The sequence below is a fragment of the Artibeus jamaicensis genome, unplaced genomic scaffold (assembly GCF_021234435.1).
Source record: "Artibeus jamaicensis isolate MK-2021 breed Jamaican fruit bat unplaced genomic scaffold, CSHL_Jam_final scaffold_916, whole genome shotgun sequence".
Lineage (NCBI taxonomy): Eukaryota > Metazoa > Chordata > Mammalia > Chiroptera > Phyllostomidae > Artibeus > Artibeus jamaicensis.
In genome coordinates, this window is record NW_026522059.1 from 21,128,462 (window position 1) to 21,146,492 (window position 18,031).

Here is an 18,031-nt window from a genome sequence, read left to right on the forward strand (position 1 = left end):
TTCAGCCAGCAAGCTGTCCTCTTAAAATCCACTTGAAAATTCTCTTGTGAGGAAAGTAGGGGAGATATAGTTAGAGGGGAAGAGATACTATTTGGGACTATTTTGAAGGTAGAAGCTGTCCTAACTGGGGTTCTCTCTATCTGGAGAGCAGTAAGAAGTACAAGACCCTAGAAATGGAGTGAGAAGGATGCCAGCAGGTTGTAAAATAGGGTGGCAAACCAGTAGAAGAGAAGGAAAAGACAGAAGGTAGATTTCACCTCCATGCCCATTCAACCCAGTGAGTTTTCTGGCTCTGGAGCCTTTCCTGGAGGCCCCCCAGTGAAACTGACTCCCTGACTCCTTACAGTTGGTCCTTTGCTGAGTCATGGTCTTCAGACCAGAGCACAATCCCTACCTGTCCCCATCCAGCTGACCAAGGGGTACTCCTCCGCACTCACCATTGCAAAGTAATTGTTCCAGAGGACTGTGGCTCCCATTCTCCCTAACTAATGACAAAATGGAAACAAATACACAAACACTACCGCCACCACCACCAACACAATCAAACTGCATCATAGCTGAAATGAGTTAAAAGGAGGAAAAAAACCATTGATAATAGACCTTTACCTTTATAGTTCCATATCTCTAATTTGAGTTTTTGGAAAAAAGCAAAGTTGCCTGCTTTGTTCATTACATCAAGCGCATTATGAGATGAGTCGTTTTATGATGGTGGATGCAGGGTTGAATTTTTATTGTTGTTAATTGTGTGTGAGTATATGAGAAACAGAGAGAAAAGGGGGAACTAAATGCTTTAATACATCCTCAGACAATATTTCCATTCTAATAGAAAAATGGAGAAGAGGCAGAGTGGCTGTTACCCCCGCCCCAACGAAGTCTTTGCAAATCCTTCCAGAGCCTTAGCAAATGGGTAACAGTTTAACTCTTTCCCCTTTTCCTCCCTCTCATAACAAAGAAGTAATAGGTGGTAGAAACCTATTACAGTGTCCACAAACAGACCATGCAGGGGTGTGCTCCTGACCATTCTCCTATAAATTTCTAATAGATGCGTGCGGTTACAGAGATGATATCATCCACTTGTGTGGAGTGTTGCTCTGAATGCCTCACAGCTGGATCACTCTAGGGAGTATCAGACTCCAAAAAGACTAAGGACTTTTAACCCTAAGTGAGTTTTTGGAAAAAAGCAAATTCAGTTTTTGGAAAGAACTGAATTTTGTCTTAGAATGAGATTATATATTTTTTGTAGTGCTAGTCTTGATAGACAGAAATCAAATTTCTGGGTAAAAATTATACTCTAGGGAGTCTTATTGCCAAATTAAATGTGGAAGCTTATTTTCAAGGTGGAGGAAGTATGTTTGCAATATATGAAGGAAAAAAATCTTACAAAATTCAAACCTTGACCCTGTGTAGACAAACCCAACTACAACTTCTCTTTCATGTTCAAAGAAAGCTGAACAGTTTGCCTTCTACTTGTAGACACCAAACAACAGTGAAGTATTTTTTATAGACAAGAAGGCCCAGAACAGCTGTTCACACATCTGTAACTGACATTTTGAAATATACCTACACTAGGTCCTCTTTAGAATCCAACACTTTCATGGGTTTGCCAAAATGTAAAAGCTGTCATTAGTTCTGCTTTGCTTTTGCCTTCTGCCTAGTTTCTCAGCCATCCACATGGGGACTGTGTTTCTTTGCAGGATCTGGAAATGAGGGAATTAGTAGGCAGCAGATATTTGTGGAACAGACAAGAGGAACAACCCACACTGGATTGTGCGGAAACAAATAAACAAACACTACCACCCCCACCAACAACAATACAATCAAACTGCATCATAGCCAAAATGAGTTTAAAGGAGGAAAAAATCATTAATAATAGACCTTTACCTTTATAATTCCATATCTCTAGTTTGAGTGGAAAGTTGCCTGCTTCATTCATTACAGCAAGCACATTATGAGATGAGTCTTTTTATGATGGTGGATTCAGGGATTTGACCACACTGGATGAGGTCCCAACAAAATCTTCTGGCCTATGCTCCTATGATACATTTGTATAGGAGCATTATCATTTGTACAGGGCCAAACCCTTACGAGGGGCTTTTCTAGTAATTCTGGGTTTCATATATAAGAATAAAACCTCAGGAAACTCAGTCTTCATTGCTAAAAATCTCCTTCTGGGCATGCTTTTCTTTCTTCACCAAGGTGGTCTTCTTGGCCTTGTTCATGTTTCTTTGTTACCCTGTGTTGAGGAAGCAGTTCTCGTCATCCAATTATTACCTTCACTGAATCTCAGATTGCTATGAGATTTAAAGCTTTTGCCATGTGTACTGAGTTCCAGGAGTTAATCAGTAATCTGTGATTCTCATAAGAGAACACACAGGGAAGAGGCAGATAATTGGGTAATTATGGAAAACAGAGCTAAGAGAACTTTTCATGGCCCTCCACTTGACATTAAAAACATTTTTAGTAAACACAAACTAAGCCCTCTATGTTCCAGAGTTAATGCAGTAAAGAAGCATTTCTGCTACCATTCCAAGATAAAAATAACACACTAATAACAGTTGGACATATCCAAACTTCAGTGCAGCCTTGAGCCATAATATGGAAGCATGGCTAAAGTTGATGGAATAAAAACATGGCACCTTTACATTTAAAGCATCTCATCTGTAAATTCGCAGTGATACCAGCACTGTTTCACGAAAACAATTGACAAAGGATTTGCAAAATCAGAGGTATGTGGTCACCCATTTGAATTACTCAAATATAATGGATAAACAAGTAAGTACTTATTGAGATCCTACACCATGTTCAGCACCATGGAGCAGGGGGTGGGGGGAAGGTCCCCCCTTGTATTTGTTGTATGCCCTCACCTAACTGGAGTGACAAGAACGTCTATGAAACCAATACAAAGGATACCTACCACACTTGCTGTAGAAGAGGCTATGAACACTATAAAAAGAATGATCAGCATGGCAGCAAATTCTCCAGAAAAGGAGAGAGACACTCAACTGAGCCTTGAAGGACAGACAGAAGAAGGGTCTGTGTACTAGGGGTGGGAGGAGGGGAGGCAGGCAGGAGCAGGCTAACAGTGTGTATTGAGCATCACTGTCACTCAGCAAATTTACCTTCTGAGGGTTTACCTTCCAACGCTCAATCGTTTCTTGAGGATTTTCACACTTAAGCATAAAACTCTGGCTTAAACTTCTCTTTCTGCCCTACTATCTTGGTGTACATAACAAAAACATAATTGAAATGCTGACTGCCAGGTTCAGCGGCTAAAATAAATAGTTAATTCAAAAGATTAAAAGTGAAGTCTGAGATTTTAATTTTAAGTCTTACATATGAAGTTCAACAGTCTCAGTAGAGTGAGACAAACATTCTGATTCTGGGATAGGAAGCTAAATGGATCAGTACTAAAGTTTGTACATGACTCTCTACTAAAGGGGAAACTATTCAACATAACTCGGAGTTTTCACACTGAGTTCATAAGAAACCCGAGAGTCCCTGGGCATATTTCCCAGTTTCTGTAAACGTTTGAATGAGACTTAATCTTATAAATATAATTTAAACAGTTTAAAAACTATAGCAAAAGTCCATTTACTATACACCAGATTTTGAAGCACAGAAGGTCGGCAATCCTAAATTTGTTGGACTGAATTATATACCCAGGGACATTTTTCATGAAAAGAACTTTTATTAAATTACTTGATTTGTCCCACAGAATTTCAATGTTATTATAATAGCTAACATTTATGGTATGTTTACTAAATGCTTATTCTAATACTTATACTAAGTATTTTATAGGAGATGTTTTAATGTTCACAATGGCCCTAGGAAATAGACACTGTTAATCCCATTTATAATCAAATAAAGGAAGATCGGGAGATAAAAAACAATGGACCTAAAACCACAGAATAGAGAAGCTGGGTTGGCAGCTGGAAGATCTGAGAGCAGAGCCCAAGCCCTTGGGTGCCAAGCCAACGCCACACCTAAAGATATCTACATGGCAGAACTCATCAGGTTTGGCACAAACTAAATTGACACATACCTTTTTGCAATCAGTGGTAATAGAGTGATGTTTTACCCCCCAACCCAATATCTATCCATAACTAGATTGACAAGAAGCAGCTCTGGCATTTTTCACCTAACAAATTACTTTTCAGCCCCAGAGAAGTTCAGAACACTTTGCTTCTTATGTAGGCTGCTGATCAAGCACACTGCTTGTGACATGTATCTTATTTACAATTCTTCATTCTTTTGCTAAACCTTACTTACTTTTATGTTATTTATGATCAAGATGATTTTTTCTCATTGTTGAAAACATGAGCCATTTTTCGTGTGTACCTAAGAGCAGTATCTCCAAATAAGAAAAGCTTCTCAACCTAACAATGTAGAATTTATATTTTAAAAGATAAAATAAAAGAGACCCCTGTCAATAGCTTCTAGGTTGCCTAGACTAATGAAAATGCCTTCATGTTCGTCCAGCCAGGATATGTCACTGGCAGCTTCAAAATTCGTTTACCTCTTTCCTCAGAAGCTTTAACTTATCACCTTCCAAAATCTACTGTCTAGAGAGTCAAGAATGCAAACTACATTTCATATCCCTCGCACCTCAAGTTATCTCCTCCGTTTAGCTGATGTGATATTCCACCAAAATTGTAAGACATACTAAATGCATTCAGCAGCCCAGGTTCAAGTAGCTAATTTTCTCTAAGAGGTTTTTTTTGTTGTTTTTTTCTTACATTAGACATCAGCAGGCCATCACTATATAAACATAAACTGTTAAAGAGAGTTTTCAGATTTCAATGACATCATTTTTATGCACCACTTAGAAGGTTTTGTTTATTTTTGAAAATCATTTTATTTTTATTCTGATAACCAGCCACATGGTTTTAAGTATCCAGTTCATAAAAAAAAAAAAGATGGGGAGGAGGATAACACATATTAAATGTTTTATTCTCATAAAACAAATCTTTAAAGGATTTATCTGTTTCTGAATTGAATAGAACTTTTTTTTGTCCTTACCTTGGAACAGTGGTTAAGAATATGGCTGATTAGTCCTGGCCACGATTTACTTTGAGTTCCACATATGTCCCAGTGACATCAAAAATGTGATATTGAATTATTAACCCACTGTCAGCAGAAATGGGGTTCTGAATAGACAAAAGGCCTATAAAAGGGAAGTCATTGTAGGACTTGAAATTTATGTCCTCAGAAGACCTAAAAGAGCTCAGAAATACATGAACCGACCTTTGTTCAGGACTAGTAGCATCATTTCAACTTCAACATTAGATGAGCAGAGAGGGCCAGGACCGACTAGATGCACAAGCCATTTCCATTTTGTTCCCTTCTCTTCACATTTTCTGTTTTCTGATCCCTCATCTTACAGTTAACTTTAGATCTCTGTCCCACAAGAAATTCCCTTAGTACATGATACTTACCCAAGATAACTGGACCCACCACTTATTTCCTATGCTTGGTTCTAGATAGAGTACAGACTTTGGTTCAAATGAGAAAGGCGCAAAGTTTGAGCAAAATGCCTTCTGCTTTCAAATTCAGCCTAAGAAATTTTTAAAACTTTGTCTCCAGAGAAAGACTGTGTTTCAGAGCTCAGTGAGTATGGGAAGTCAGACCCAAAGAGGGGCAGGGCAAGACCCCACTGCTGTTTTTCTCTTTCCTCCCCTAAAATAGGACTCTACTTCTGTAAGGTTCCCCATCTCAGGAACCTTTCTTACTTCAACTTTCTTATCCAGTCCATCACAAAGTCCTGTCGATTTAACTTCACACTCAAATCCATTGACTAGTTTAAGAATCACCATCCTTCACCTGGACTACCACAGTAGACTTTTAACTGATCATCCTGCAGTCATCTGGCTTTTCTCTAATCTGTTCTCTGCATTGCAGCAAGCGTGAGCTTTTCACAATGCAAAAGTAGTTATTTCCCACCTGCCATTCCCAGTCATCCTCATCCCATCTAACTGAGTCTAAGATCGCCGATAGATGCAGACTGGTCCAGGCAACTGTGACGGCGTGAATGGGTGGGTGAGAGGAAAAGAGAAAACCCTACACTAGCAATTCTGAGAATGTGTATTCCATTCATGTTTCAAAGCCTCCCAGATAGTGCCTAGGCTTGTTCACCATTTGAAATCATGTATGCCTTTTCATAGGAACTGTCAGGTTTTCTGCAGGGTAAAAATTTTCACCACTTTCCACTTTTATTTTTGTTCTCTTCATTATACACAGAAATTATATAACATGAGTGAATTTCAGGAGGCTCTACTTTTTTTTTTTACTTTTTTAAAAAGATTTTATTTATTTATCTTTAGAGGGGAAGGGAAGGAAAGAGGGAAATATCAATGTGTGGTTGCCTCTCATGCATTCCCTTTTGGGAACTGGCCTGCAACCCAGGCATGTGCCCTGACTGGGAATCAAACTGCAGTCCTCTGGTTTGCAGGCCCACACTCAATCCACTGGGCTACACCAGCCAGGTGCCTTTTTTTTTTTTACTTTTATTAGCATTTATTTAATGCTGAATTTCCCCCTGGTGCTGTAAGTTGTTGTCTCTTTACTTTGCTCTGGGATATCTTTTTTTCTTCTGTGCAACCTGCTCTCTGGTTCAGGAACAATCTGCTCTTTTCAGTAAGAATCTCAGTGTGGCAGGGAGAGCTCGTGTGTGGCTTAATCTGCCCATGACCTCTGTAAATTGTGCACCGCATCTTGGGAGATTTGTTTACCTGGATGTGTTCAATGACTAGAGAAACTCATCTAAACCCTTAACTTCAGCATCACTCTGCATTTTTAAGCACGTGCAGTGAAAACTCAGCATGCTTTTTGAGCCACTGACCCTGTGTTTGACCTGGGCAAACCTACCAAATCCACTAATGTAACAAAAGAATGGCACACACTGCTTCCTTAAAGTGACATTCTTCAGGTGCTTGGTGGCTTCTTAGATATGCGTATCCTTGATGGCCTGGGCAATTTCATGAGTGCTCTTAAAATGAACAAGAAGATTTCAACTTCTTGATCTGCATGATTTTGGCGGGTTTTCTGGGTCAAGTGAATAATGAACCATTTTCAGAGGTCACCTCAGAGGAGGAGGCTTTGCTTTGGGAGGCAGCATGGTGGAGCAGAAAGAGCTTAGATTAGGGAGTGAACAGATGTGGAGTTAAATCACAGCTCTGCAACTTACTGTTATTATTTGAGCTCAAGTCCCTATTTTGAAATGAGAATCTCTCATAAGGTTTTTTGTTGGTTTTTTTAGAATTTAATGAGTTCAACTATACAAAGATTCTAACATACCATTTGACATGCAGAGCAAACCAGTGAGTATTCCTTCTTACCAGGATGATGGCATTAAAATAGTGTAGCCCAGAGAAAATCTCAAGATAATTTGCAAATTTCTCCATAGCCTAAGTTTGCCACATAGATACTTGCAAGTGCGTTTTGAGTTGAAATTTCATTTTTATTGATTGCTTTTAGCTAACATATTCATTAAGCACTTTCTACATGCTAGGTTTTATGCTCTGCAAATTAAGTTCATTATTTAATCAACATACATTCCCTATGATGCACTATACTGTCCCATTTTGTAGCTAAGGAGTGCCAGAACTCAAATTTGCAGTCAGATCAACCCACCCCAGAGCTTGGGTGTTGATCTATGGGATTCCAACTGCTGAGGGATTTCACTGAGAGAGATTCCAACTATGGGATTCCAACTCTATGGGATTTCACTGAGAGAGACCCAGTCCAGAAAACTGAAAGGAGAATGCTGCCTTTGACCATGCAAGTTTCATCAAGGACTTTGAACACTTCCCTTCAGCTGCTAAAATCCAGAGCCTGGAACTCTACCATATGAACTGCTGTATATGAAGCAGTTTCACTTCATTATATTACATGGCAACTCTATGATCAGAGACCTAAAATGTACTTTATTTTTCCATGTTCAATATTGTTCAAACAATATTTCTGGGATTGTAGCATTTAATGCATCTTTCTGGCAGTATTAAACACCAATACCCTAAAGGATTGTTCAGGCAGTGTTAAACTTAGGAATTTGGCAAGAGGAAAGAATTCTGATTATGATCTTTATAGAATCAGGAATAGTTTAGGAACCTGATTTTGATAGCACTGTGTAAGAAAATACGTAAGCTTCTATCTTTGGCATACTGATAGATTTTTCAAACTATCTCTGAAATAAAAAGTTTGAACCTCAGAGAATATTTCAAATGCACAGGGACTATACATCTGAAGTAGCTGCAACATGATGAGGACAAGGTCATATATAAGGAGACATTAAATTTTTCCCAAGGCCGACTAAGGGTTGAAATCTATCCCATGAGGGGGTTCGGTGGCAGTATCCAAAGAAAAATACGTCTGTCTCGCAGCCCCCAAAGAAATCCACAGGAAAAAATGATCGATGTTCTGAAATATAAGTTTGCAAATATGACTGCTTTTCATAGTGTTGGTGGAAATTTGGATTAAAGAACAATGTGAAACCACAGAGTACCTATAGTTAACATCACTTTGCTTTGTTGGTTCCCGCTAACCCTGAACTGCATTTCTGTAAAATCTAATAAATGTGATGGAGTCTACTAATATTTTGTGTAAGAATATCCTGGGTAGAGAATCTGAGGGCAAGGACTTTTGCAATGACTTAGAGCTTGCATTTGACTCCACCATTTCATCATTTTAAATGGTGAATATGTACTAAAGTATACTTAACAATAATATTGTAAATGCTCAGGATACGGTAGGTAGGTGCTCAAAGGAAAATGGATCAATTGACCAGTACCTCAGAGTATTAATAATGTTTTTTAAAGGGCAGAGTTTAGCTAATAAACTTCTTTGCTTTTCTTTTTTATGCTTTCAAATTATCAACTTTTATCTTCAAAACAACTTGTCATTGAAGTATCAACAAATTCATTTTTAAAAGACAGTTAAGAGCACAAAAAGTATCATGGGTGATAAACTTTAAATAAAAGAGCCATCACTTAAAAGAATCAGCTACAATGAAAAATTTAAATGAAATATCTTTTCAGGTAATTTAAAAATAATTAGAGAGTTATCATGGTAAAGAGAGTTAGATAGGGCTGCTTAAGTCCATTTCTATGTAATTGAAAGGCCCACTTTCACAAAATAAAATAATAACTTGGTACTGAGGTGGCAGGTACATTTGCAAGGGTGTCCGAATTGTGGCCCAGGGGCCACATGTGGCCCAGGATGGCTATGAAAGTGGCCCAACACAAAATCATAAATTTACTTAAAAACATTATGAGATTTTTTTTTGTGATTATGTGTCACAATGTATTTAATCTGTGGCCCAAAACAACTCTTCTTCAAGTATGACCCTGAGACACTGAGAGTTTGGACATCCCTGTCAGCGATCTCAGTAAGTCATTGCCTTGTAGAATCCTTTCTCCTCCAGCATGGGAGGCACCTGTGACTTGCTTCTAAACAAGAAAAATGACAAAAGTAATAGGATGTCATCCCCTTGGTTTGGCTACGTTACAGAGCAACAGTAATGAGATATTATCATGCCTGTGATGACATTATGTTATTGTATTAGTTCTCTAGGGCCACCATAACGAAGTCCCACACATTTGGTGGCTCTGAACAAAAATGTATTCCCTCACAGTTCTGGAGGTCAGAAGTCTGCAGTCAAGGTGTCTGTAGGTCTATGTCCTCTCTGTGGGCTCTGCAAGAGGAGTCTCTCCTCACTTCCGGTGGTTGATAGAAATCCCTAGTGTTCCTTTGCTTGCAGCAGCCTGACTCCAGTCTCTGCTTCTGTTGTCATATTGCTGACTATCTTCCCTCTGTGTGTCCGTGTGCCTCTGTTTTCTTATAAGGGCACAAGCCATGCAATTCGGGCCTACTCTACTCCTTTATGACCTTACCTTAACTTGACTAATAATGTACACAAGGACTTATTTCTATATACGGTCACATTGTGAGGTTTCAGATAGATATGAATTTGGGGGGACATTATTCAACCCAGTACCACTAAGATAGACTTTATCTTAGCATAAGGGATGGAGGATCGTCTCTTGTTGGCATGAGAAGTAGCTCCAGATTTTCAAAGGGTTTCTGAGAAAGCCATAAAGCAAAACATTGCAGGCAACCTCTAGGAGTTGAGAGCCACCTGCTCCTGGCTAACGGCCAACAAGAAAATAGAGGCCTGCGTTCTTCAAGCTCAAGGAAATGATGCTGCCAACCAACCAGAGCTTAGAGGAAGACCAAGCCCCAGAAATGAATGTTGCCCACTGACACTTTGATTGCAGCCTCCTGAGGGCCTGAGCAGAAGACCTAGCTAGACCATGCCCAGATTCCTAATGCATGCAAACCATGAGGTAATACATGCATATTGTCCTAAGCTGCAAAAATTGTGATGATTTCTTATACAGCAATAGAAAACTAACACAAATGGCATAATGTTTTAAAGGTTTCATTCATTACATCTCATTTACTCCCCACAGCTTAATCCAGAGGCACTTGTCTCAGTTCTGAGTTACATATACCACCAGCATTTTACTGTGTCCACATGGATCATATGCATTTACTTAGTTAAAATCACAGAATTTCAGTGCCCAAAAGGAACTCAGAGTTCACGTATTTCAATCTTCTCATTATACACATGAAGAAACTGAGCACCAGACATAGAAACAAATTCTTAACCACTGAGATACCGAGTGGAAAAGGCAAGCACAGATCCACAGGTCTCCTGGGATCCTGCCCAAGATTTTTCTCAATATCATACAATAAAGCAACACCAACTCATTGGGATCCTTTCAGATCTCTAATATCAAATAAGAAAAGAGCTAAAAATAAATCAGGAATTTTTAGAAAATGCATATACGTGCCAGTTACATCATAGCGCCCAGTAAATACAGGGTGGGGCAAAGTAGGTTTACAGTGGTTCCTGTGAAAAATAATACAACAATTAATAAGCACAAGAATAAATTCAGTGTCTGGCATACTCACAACTGTAAGCCAACTTTTGCCCCACCTGTATTTAATTAAAATTAATAACATGTTTTCATATACTATCACTGTTATAAAACATAAAAGACATGAGCCCATCCCCATGCATCTTGGTCTGGAGACAGCACAGCCCTGTCTGTAAAAGCCACAGCTTCCGAGTGGATACCAGACCCACCTGAGTTCAAATGCAAGTTCTCGCGTTTATTCACATGTAAACTTAGGAAATTTCCTCAGGCTCTCTGTTGTCAGTTTCTTTCTCTGCAAAATGAAAGTAAGAACAATGACGTCCCATGGTTGGTTTTAGGGTCAAATAAAATAGTAAGTGTAAAATGCCTGGCATTTACAGAGTGCTCCAATAAATATCACTCTGCTACCATTTGTTGATGATTTTTTTAATAAGGAAGAGTTTTTCATTTCAGATATTTCTCTGAACTATAATCTATGTCAGAGTCATTTAATGAAAATATACTTTTAATTCTACATTAAGAAGCATTTTCTTTGAAAATAATATTCTATTGTAAGGATTTACTCTTCTATGGTCTAACCACCTGTCTTTCATCCTCTCGACAAGTTCAATAGAAAATAAAGGCTTAAAAAGTCTAGGGAAAAAAATTCCACTTGACTAGCCCTAAATTCTTTGACACTTAGGAACCACACACAAAAAAAGGGGGAAAGGCAGCAGCTTGGAGATTCTTAAATTAATCATTGATTAGGAGTTTACATAATTTAGAAGTAGTAATCCAAACCTGTTTCACATTAGATGAGAGCAGAAAAGTGATGTGGAAGTGGTTACTGTTAAACTGGAATTCTTCTGATTGCACCATTTATCAGGTAGTATTTCAGATAATTAAATAGAACTATGAGTACCATGAAAGATTATAGTTATGCTTCATTTTTGCACGGGTCTGTTGAGACTTGGAAATTATGTGCAGGCAGAGTTGGAAAAATTCCAACATGGACCATATTGAATTAGGCAACAGCTGGTGAAGAAGGTTTAGTTTAGGGATTGTCCTGACAGCCGAAGAAAAAGTAATATGCGGTCCATACTAAATTTCCCATTAAAAATTAGTAGTAAAATAATTACAAGTTAATTAGAAATGTACTGTCTTGATTTCAAAGCTTAAACAACCTTCCTTGGGGCCATTTTAAGACCATTTTAAAGTTCTTTAATCTCTGCTCAAGAGAATTTATTCTCTAGCAGGTGTGCCTTAAAGCTACAAATGTAGACATGACTTAAAATCATTTCCATGAGCTTCAAGCACTTCCACATGTTTTAAAAAAATAGTCGTTTCAATGTTGCTTGAAACACAGAAAAGGTCATGGGGAGAGGAAGCTGTGAAAAACTTAATCCTGCAAATCTCATGACACATGGCATGATGCAATGAGGCTTGGAGCCAGGAGGCTTCTACTCTGCTAATTACTAAGGAGGAGGTTCGGGGTAGGATTCTTGTCCTTCTCGGACCTTCATTTTCTCATCCAACTTGGGAATGACAATACCTACCTTTCAACTGTTGTGAGAAGTGACCTATATAGAGTACCTAGGACAAACTGTGCACCGAGGAGTGCCAGGACCCTAAAGCCCACTTACAGAGTGTTAGGGCATGCTTCAAATTTTCAAGAGAAATACAGGAATATTCAAAATCTATCAGTCACTGCGTGAACTACTAGCTCAAGATAGTTCACAGTTCCAACATTAGCACCTACTATATTCCCCAGACACCATAACTTAGTGATGCTGTGTTTTGGTGGTTGGTGGACAAAAAAAGGAATAAGGGCGAAACTTAGTGTAGAACTAGAAATAAGGGTGGTGATGCCAAACTGATTCCAATGTCTCTGAGGTGTGCAGTGTGAAGAGATCCACACATCTTTTTAGTAAGCAACTGTGTTAAGACAAAAATTCTTTTTTTTCTTTCAAGTAGGTGCGTTACTTTTTCTCAAAGAGCTACCAAGTTATTGGTATAAAAATACATTTTAAACTGTTTGGATATAACTACTCAATTAACAATAAATATAGTTAGATATTTTGGCCTAGGAATCCATGCAAAAATCCTGAGATCCTGTGGGTGCCACAAAGTGAAAGCATTAGAGAACCACGTTGGTACCAACACCGTCATTCTCTCAGACTTGACGTCCTTTCACATGAGTGACCCCTTTCTCTCATTAGTTCTGTTCTCATTAGGAATGCACACTGCTATTCTCAGCCTTTGCCATGTGATGGGGCCATGGGACTGTCTTTGGCCAGTGGGATTTGAAGAGATTATGGCTCTCCATTCATTCTTCCCCTGTAGAGGCATCTTACTGTGATAGGAAGACAGCAGAGCACAAAATCTAAGAAGCTCCATTTCTCAAGTTACTGTAGGAACACAAGTTTTCCAGAGGAATCAACCTAGACTCACGAGGTCTAGCCAATGAGACTTGGTGGTTTGACTAATACTCAAACTTTTTTCTATAACCCTCTCTCCTAAATATGCTTTTCTTACTGTTTTTATCATCAACTCCAAAAAGGAACTAGGTAATACCTGGTACTATAGAAAACATGGCCTGAATAATCGAAGCCTGAGTGGTGTAACACACAAAGAATAGTTGTCATCAACAGTGTGGACTAAAAGAGCCTGATCAGGGTGTACTGCCCAGATCAGAAATCAAAGTAAAAACATGTTAATTCAATCAGTGTCAAGCTGTGCTGTATAACATCTTAAGGGTTAAAAAGAAAACTGCAAATAGTTTAACAGACTTATTACAATTAGGTATAAGGACATATACAGTAAGATAAAACTACTTTTATATAAAATGTTGGAACCATGGATGTTCAATGTATTTTCTGTATTCTTGGGGATTTGGCATTATATCACAAACGAGAAGCAAGTCAGATATGTACACATTTCCACAGTGGAGGAATTTTGGATTGGGGTAGCAGGCATAGAGGAAGTCATCATTCCCAGCAGTTATAGAATGAGGACAGGAGGATGATGCTTTGAAAGTAAAATTTAAATAAGTTACTCCATACCTCAGATATTATAAAGAAGATGAGGTCAACAAGGAGAAAGTCAAGAAAAGGAGTAAGTCACTGGTTCATCAATTTTATCAAATATCTTAATGTGCATTTCTTAAATGCTACCAGGTATTCTGATTCTAATGGTCTATTCATCTAGTAAGGAGACAGATTTGGACAGGCATAATCAAAACCTAACATGTCAAAGACTATAAAAAACAATGCTGTGGATGATCACAGATTTACAAGAGTAATTTCACCTATAAAGATCAGTGATATTTGCATCAAAGAGCAAACATTCAAGCTGGACCTCTAAAGATGAACAGACAGTACTTAGAACTGTGAAGTTTTGAAACTGTACCCTATTATCAAACTAATTACCGTGCAATGGCTTCATGGATGCTGGGAAACAACATGAGGTTCCTGAATCAAACAGAAAGGGCTTTCACTCATAGCCATAGTCATAGCCAGAGTATTAGCACTTTCTTACACCAGTTTCCCGAGTCCCAGTTCCCAAGGATGACCCAAGTAACACTTGCACACACAGTGGGTTGCATTACAGGGAGAAATCCTGAGTTTAGTGTGGCCAAATTTTTTTATAATGAACAATAAACATGTCTGCCCTTTGCTCTAGAAGACACTATTTCTGTCTTTCAAGGTTGCTTGCCATACAAACATCCTGGAAAAGATAATCCAGCACAAAGACAGTGAATGCCTCTTCTCACAAGTAATGCAGAAATGTAAGCGATCCACAGAGAATTACCTCCCCAAAAGCAGGAGTTCACCAGGATGATACAGCATAATACCTTAGCAGAATGTATAACACACCTGAAGAGCTGCAGTACAAAATACCTTTCAAAGCACAAAGCAGTGGGCGGTGTAGGCAGGGGCTGGTGTGTGTTAGGAAGAAAAAAATAAATCCATAGAATTACATTGAAATTAGATTACCGAGTAAGGCAAAAAATGTAGACTATCAACCTGTGTCACCAATAGTTATTTAGTGTCAGCCTCATGGTAGGAATTCCTTATATTAATTGAATGAAGAAATGAATGACCTGCTTCATCTTGTGAACATAGGGAGCTACCATAACATTAAATGAACGAGCAAATGATCATATCCGGAAGCAGTGTGACAAGAGCATTACTGTTGAAAGAGAACAATTAGGCATTTTGCTTACAGTTAGGCTTTTGCAATAAAATAGGTTAGGGGAAGTAAAGGTCTACCCCAGGGGTGTACATCCCACAGCCACACACAGCCAGGATGGCTATGATGTGGCCCAACACAAAATCGTAAATCTACTTAGAACTTGAGATTTTTTTGTAATTATGTGTCATGATGTTACATAGAATAAACATGTATGATGATGTTTTATTACTTAGATATGTACATTTTCTCCATTAGTGATCACAAACTTGGGACCTGCTTGATGATTTTAAGAGATGGTCGAAGAGCCGCTGCATAATTAGGGTTATTACCTGAGGAGTTTTTTGCTTATCTGTGGGGCAGATATCACAAAAATTATGCACAGACCTTTTTTTTTTTTTTGCTCATTGGTTTTCCTTAGTGTTTGTGTATTTAATGTGTGGCCTGAGACAACTCTTCTTCCAGTGTGGCTCAGGGATGCTTAAAAGGTTGGACACCCTTGGTCTAAACTAAAGGAGAAGCATGGAGTACTGAGAGAAGTTGTTGAATTAATTGAGAAGGACCAACAGAACAATCTGAAGATCCCTGGCTGATATGGTTCAGTGGATTGAGCACTGGCCTGTGAACCAAAGAGTCACAGGTTCGATTCCCAGTCAGGGCACATACTTGGGTTGCAGGCCAGATCCCCAGTAAGCAGCACACAGGAGACAACCACATGTTGATGTTTCTCTCCCTCTGTCTCCCTCCCTCCCCTTCTCTCTGAAAATAAATAAACTGTTAAAAAAATCTGAAGGTCAACTGAACGTGAAAATGAGAGTTCAAAAATAAATATGAGTTATCTAGCAGGTTTAGGAGGGGAGGGCTGTTGAATCAATGGCAATGTCACTAATTGTGATAGAAAATGAGAGAGAAGATACAAGAAATACCATCTTAAGAAGATACAAATGGCAAATCCGAAGAATTTCTGAAGCTCCAGACAGGAGCCCGCAGGACAAGGTAGGCACTGAGATAATAGCTAAAGACAAAAAGTGAAAGAAATTACCCAAGGAGAAACCCAATGACAAACAGAAAGGAGGCCTGCTTGTATATGGGAAGTACTGACCTTATTTCCCACAAAAAGCATGTGTGGGAAGAAGACAAAAAGGTAATGAGAATAAATGGGGAAAAAATTCTGGGAGAAGTGGAAAAGGAATCAAGAAAATGACATGCTGAAACCAAGGAAGACAGTTTCAAATGGGAAAGTCATTAGCAAGGGGGAGTCACATTGGATGAGAGCTGAAAAGTACCCATTGGAGTTGACTTTTGAATCATCGCAAATGTCAAGAAAAGAGTAGGGGCAGAAGGCAGATTATAGAAAGAAATCAGCTTCTTATTTCAGAGGAGCTGGGAAAGGCAGGTTCAGTCAAGTTGCCACCAGTTTATCAGGTGTGATAAGCTGTGAAAAAAAGAGGCACTTTTCCAAATATACACCTTAAGAAAGAACTTTCCAAGTGGTACCCATTAGTCGTCACTTAAAATCCCCTCTGCTATACAATGCCACTTTGAGTCTTATAGTCTTTTTTCCCTTTTCAAAGATCCCCTAATAAAATGCAATTGCTTCTGAAAAAAAAGTAATAATTTAAACTCTTCCTCTGAAGTGTTAGTTCACAAGGCTTTAACAGAGAAAATGTTCTTGGCTAATGAGATACTAGAGTGGTCTTAGTGTTCTAGAAGGGGAATAACAGAGGAAGGGGCCTGTTAAATGGGGGCCTGTGAGCACCCAGAGAAACGAGGCTCCTATTTGATGATTTGGTTAGAGTCCAGCAAGGCTGGCTTTTTGTTGGCTGGCTCTGCCAAACTCCACCCCCCCAACACACACACTATTTGAGGACACAGGACAGTTAAGAACATGTTAAGTGTGTAGTAGAAGAAAATTTATATTAAAACACATAGCAACTGGTGAAAAGTCACCGAGGGATTATTAATAGCTGTCATTCTACCCAGAATATCAGTTAAGATTTTAAGCTACTACACTGGATTTGATTACATCAAATATACTTTTCTGATCCCAACGAAGAGTATTTTGCTGATCTTCAGAGCAAGGCCGATCTACACCTAGAATGTTCAACCTATTAACATAACAGCTGCTTTCCAGGTTAACGAATTAAGCATTTACTGACCATGTACTATGTAGCAAGACAGTGTCTGAAGTAAGAAAAAGATGAATACTAATTGGGTATTGTTTTATTTGAAAGGTAAATTTTTGGCTCATAACAAGGAATTAGATTAAGCACAAACAAGATGGATCCAAGTTGACCATGATATTCATCTCATTAGAAACATAAATGCTTCCGTGGGAATAAAACCTCCTGGGAAGTCAGCACTTTCAAGATCTCCACTAGGCAAATTCTTATCAATATCAACTAGAGAAGACAAAGAAAAATAGAATATATCATCTGTTTAAAAAAACTGTCACCAAGTTTCATTTAGCTTTATGATGATTTCCTAAGTTTCAGAAGCAAATAGGTGCCTCCATAAAATGATAGATCCTCCTTGTAAACATTAGTTTCAAACATTAACTAATTATAATAATACCTGCTAAAAGATTTAAAGAAAAAGTAATTTCCTTGCACTTCAAAAATATACATTTATTTATGTCCCCAATTTTCTTTTTCTCTCCTTCTTCTTTTGTAATTACTAAAAGCTTGAATTTTTCTGTAAACCTAAAAATACTCTAAGAAAATAAAGTTTATTTTTAAAATATATAGTGCTTGAGGGCAGGAACTATGTTTTTACAAGTCTAAATAAATAAACTTTTGGACTTCCGCCAAGATGGAGACGTAGGTGGAGGAACCACCGTGCCTCTGTGCACAACCAAATCTAAGAACAACTATTTTTAACAGCAGTCACAACCAAGCCACACGGAAAATCGACAATACGGAGTC

General features: G+C 38.5%; 1 long non-coding RNA gene across 1 annotated transcript in view; it reads right to left on the reverse strand.

Moving 5' to 3' along the window:
* LOC128626742 (uncharacterized) overlaps window positions 1-18,031 on the reverse strand; it is a 93,245-nt gene that overhangs the window by 55,725 nt on the left and 19,489 nt on the right. The window contains exon 2 of the long non-coding RNA XR_008390795.1: window positions 11,147-11,229. This is a non-coding gene — a long non-coding RNA (uncharacterized LOC128626742). The remainder of the gene's footprint in view (window positions 1-11,146; window positions 11,230-18,031) is intronic.